The 4,557-nt window shown below is 45.9% G+C and overlaps 1 pseudogene; it reads left to right on the forward strand.

Annotated features, from left to right (window-relative positions):
• Positions 1-1,337: 1,337 nt before the first annotated feature.
• Positions 1,338-3,320, forward strand: LOC126545448 (uncharacterized; annotated as a pseudogene).
• The last annotated feature ends 1,237 nt before the right edge of the window (positions 3,321-4,557 follow it).

The raw sequence follows: 4,557 nt of genomic DNA on the forward strand, positions 1-4,557 counted from the left end.
AAGCACGGGAAGCTCAGAGTAAAATCCTATACGAAAAACGTCTGAGGAAATTGGACGATAACAGGTGGGTAGCTAAGGTGTTTAAATACCTATACAGAAAGGGCGTTGACTCACAATGGCGGAAAAGAACTAGGAAGCTAACCAATAAGTATGCCAGACGCGAGGACGAAGAAAGACAGAGCATTAAACGACAGGTTAAAAATGCGGAAGGTAAAAATTGGATAAATTCAATGGAAAAGAAGCGTAGTGTGCAACTATATCGATACTGGAAACAGCAGATCAGGAAGGAAGCGTTTTATGATAACTCAAGAGGCAGTGCCCTACTCTTTGAAGCTAGATCAGGATGTCTTAGAACGCGGAGCTATAAAAAGAAATTTAACGAAGAAGAAGACACATGTACTGTGTGTGGTAAATATGTAGAAACAATGAAAGACCTCATACTAAAATGTGATGGTATCAAGCCCGATGTCGATGCGGCCACAGTCACCCTTCCTGAGGCCCTAGGGTTCAGAGATAATAATAGTCATGTAAATAAATATCCGGTGGAAATTAGCAAAAGGCGATTGGAGGATTGGTGGCTCAAAAGCAGAGAGGTGACATAAGGTTAAAAGGGTAGGAAGACGTAATTAAAGAAAATCGAGAAATTCAATAACACACAACACAGATAAAAATAAAAAGTAAAGGCAAAATAAAAATCTGAGCATGGTGGCAACTGCCATCGCCCCGTTTCAAGGGGGACGCTCCTACCTTCCATCCATCCATCCATCCATGCATTCCCTCGGACTCGCTGACCGAGCTCGCTTCTCATCCCTCATCGGAAGCCAGAGCGTGCTCGTTAATTGTAGGCGAAATACGCGTGAAACAGAGGCTATATATTTTACCATAAACAAAGGGACGCCTTCATTGGCGAAGTAGACTATGGTGGGAGCTTTCCTAAGGAAACAAATGAGCCTTTGCTGGCCAACTCACTTCTGTGCTTCGTCCTCGACGGCCTTTCAGTTTCGTTCAAAGCACCCGTGGCCCATTCCTTCACGAGAAATTGCACTGGCCACGAGCTGCACACGCTCATGCAACACGTCAAGAAGGAAGTTGAAGACATACGATTTTTCGTCGTGCGTATTGTCACCGACAACCACAGGGTCAATGTCTTAGCGTTCCAGCTTCTATGCAACGGAAGCCCCACGCATTCTGTTGAGCACCCGCGAACCCTGAATCGAAAGCTTTTCCTAGCATTCGATCAGTGACACTTGGTCAAAAACGTGCGATCGCAGTTTTTGTCGCGTGACATCGGAAAAGGCGGCGAAATAACGGCGAACCACTTGAAGAGCCTCTACAAAATGCAGCAAGACAGCCTTGTAGAGCCAGTTCGATTTCTAACAAGAAAACACGTGTTAGAAAACAAATATAGAAAAAATGAACGTGAAAAGAGCAATTCAAGTTTTGTCTCCTGCTGTGACAGCTGCACTGAAGCTCATGCAAGAGCAAGCGGGCCATGCATACATGCGACGCAAGTTTCGCGGGTGTCGGACCGACGGTCGAATTCATGGACACCATGCACCGCTGGTTCATGCTCATGCACGTAAGCACTTATACCCAGCACATACACCAGAACAATGCCGACTGCAAGCAATTCGAATCTACAAGCGATGAACGGCTAAATTCCGGCTTGAAACAAGCTTGCTCGACTACCTGACCCATCTCAAAAGCCAGTGCCTGGCGAAGAACTTCTTAATCAAGGAAACTTACAAAGGCCTGGTGTTGACAACTCGTTCAAATGTTGACTGCATTCGATATGTTCTTGAAGAGATATGCTTTCAATTTGTTTTAACGAAGAAAATGTCGTCTGAGCCAATCGAGTTGTGTTTTGGGTGGCTGAGGAAGTCGGCAGGCTCAAATGATCAAACGGATGCTCGAGCTGTTCTGTTAGGTATTGAGAAGACTCCGAAGACTGGCATCGCGTCGGCATCAAGTACGAGCAATGTAATAGCAGCAGAAGGCAACGATTGCTTGTCAGCGCTGCTGCAACAAAAGAACACAAGGAAAGGAACCAGCAAGGAATTCCCTGCAGATGCATGTAGAGATCTAGCTCACAGGGCGACTCAAGCGAGAACAGCCTCTGCTTCCTACTCCAGATGTCGCAGCATTGGCTATGGTCGGCGGCTACTTGGCAAGAGCTGTACAAGAAAAGATCGATTGTGTGGAGTGCGTCAGCCTGTTAACAAAGTCATACGCCTCGGCGCCCTCGCACTCGCTGATAAAGCACCAAGACCGCGGTGGACTCATCTACCCATCTGGACAACTTTTAGCGGTTCTCTACGCATTACAGAAATTTATCAGCATTCTCGCAAGAAGGCACATGAATCACCGTTTCAAGGACGCTGTGAGTGGACGCTGCAATACTCCGCGAGCGCAAAACCTTGATGTGTTTGACGCCAGGATACCAAGAGAACCTGCTGAAACTATTGCTGACAAAGTATTTTTGCCCAATATTCACAAATTTTGCAATAAAGGCGACAGACAAACACGAAATGGCTAAAGTGTTTGAAATAAAACCACTGTCACGAAAGACCCTCAATTAAAATGAGAATTCAAAGTTCGGCGCTTTCTGGTGAAGGGCTGACTCTCCACAACATGTTTTGTGTTGCTTACTTCCGATGCACATTGTCTAGAAACATCAATTCAACGTGCAATTTTATTTTATAGTTCCATGTCAAATGCGAACGCCAAACGTGTCTCCACGAGCGCGCGCGCAAGCAGCGTCGTCGCGTCGTCTGCTCTGGGACAGGATGGATGGATGGATATTATGAGCGTCCCCTATGGAACGGGGCGGTGGGTTGCGCCACCAAGCTCTTGCTACTGTACTGCCTAATATGCTACCTAGGTTAAACAACGAAAAAAGAAAAAAAAAAAACACTCTGAACTACCACGTCCAAATTTTCTGATCCCCTATAGCGAACTGTGCTTTTGTACGTCTCCGTCTTTTGTCGTTTCCCTACTTTTCTTCCACCAATCCTCCAGTCGCCTCTTACTAATGTCTATTGCGGACATGTTTGCTTTACCACTGCTCCCTCTGAACCCAAGGGCTTCAAGGAGGCCAGTGGTGCCTAAATCGACCGCTGGGTAGACGTCCTCACATTCTAATAAAACATGCAGCGCGATCTGGTGACGGGCGCATGAACTAGGCGGTACGGACGGCGCGCTTTGTTCTTCCCGTCAGTGGGGGGGCATGAAAAAATACAGGAGGCTATGGTATATGTTACTCACGACCTACTGAACTCCAGACCTGCGCAGATCTCCCTGCTCCAGCACGCCTGGTCTAGTTCGCCCCTTTTGTCGCTAGGGACAGAACGTACGAGCAGAGTGGCGCTAGTTACAACCTGTTCGCTGTCGTCTGCTTCTGCGATCTGCTCAGTGCTCGTGCTGCCATTTCGGCAGGCACAAAGCGCTTGTATTGGCGGTAAATGAATAAATTAACAAATATACAAAAGAAAACAGATATTTGCGAATGCTTTGCCTTTGAATAGTGAAACTAGAAGAGGAGGAGCGGTGCAAGAAATGTAAACAACGAGCGGAGGTGGCAACTGCAATGCTAGATCGACGGCATAAATTTCCCTTTCCAAGCCTCCGTAAGACACTAGAAAATTGTTTTAAAATATTCATAGGATAATCTAGCTTTTTTGAGTTGATTACAGATAGCCTAATGTCATAGATGGCATTAGGATTTACTGCTGTGTGCCGCAGTGAAAGGCAGCTGATTTGGTAAAAGTATAGTAAAAGTATTCACGAGTAAGTCCTCCGCCCCATATGTACAATAGGTTGATTGATTATGTTTCAAGGAAAGGTGAGCATATCTTGTTTTTATTGTCGTTGGATGTCCAGCTCAGTAGAAAGCTTGCAAAAGCGATCCAAGCGCTTTAATACGTGCTGCTCTGCAGGCCTTAAATCGTGTCACGGAACTCTTTTCAAAAAACTGTAAAGCTAGCTTTTCTGCGTGGTACGGCGGCAGCATAACGGTGGTGCTTAAGATACGTACGCAGTAAAGCTGCGTGCGTAATTCACGTTTTGAACTTACGACGCATTCACGGATAACGTTTAAGAGTTAAAACGAGTGGTAACCGTTCTGTCGTCAAACATTACGGTGGTTTCAAGTTTCTAAAGAGCGCAGAAACGCATTTTACAACGTATACAATGAAACTTGCGTACTTTACGAACTCTATAAGCAATGTGATTTATAATAATCTGCTTGAAAAAGGCAATAGGAGCGGCTATTTAACGCTATATTAGAGAGCAGCGGACTACACGCTCCGACATATTTTAGGTTCGGGCAGTCAACTTTTGGAGCCAAGTGACCGATCAAAGCCTTGTAACATCACTGTCGCTGTGTTAGCAAAAATCAACTCGACAAGCAGTTCGTCACAACACAACAGCCGCCGTACTAATTACAACGCCGCACCAGTTAACCGTAGAGTAGCAGACGGATGGATGGATGGAAGGTAGGAGCGTCCCCTTTGAAACGGGGCGATGGCAGTTGCCACCATGCTCAGATTTTTATTTTGC

This window comes from Dermacentor andersoni, chromosome 1 (assembly GCF_023375885.2).
Source record: "Dermacentor andersoni chromosome 1, qqDerAnde1_hic_scaffold, whole genome shotgun sequence".
Taxonomy (NCBI): Eukaryota; Metazoa; Arthropoda; class Arachnida; order Ixodida; family Ixodidae; genus Dermacentor; species Dermacentor andersoni.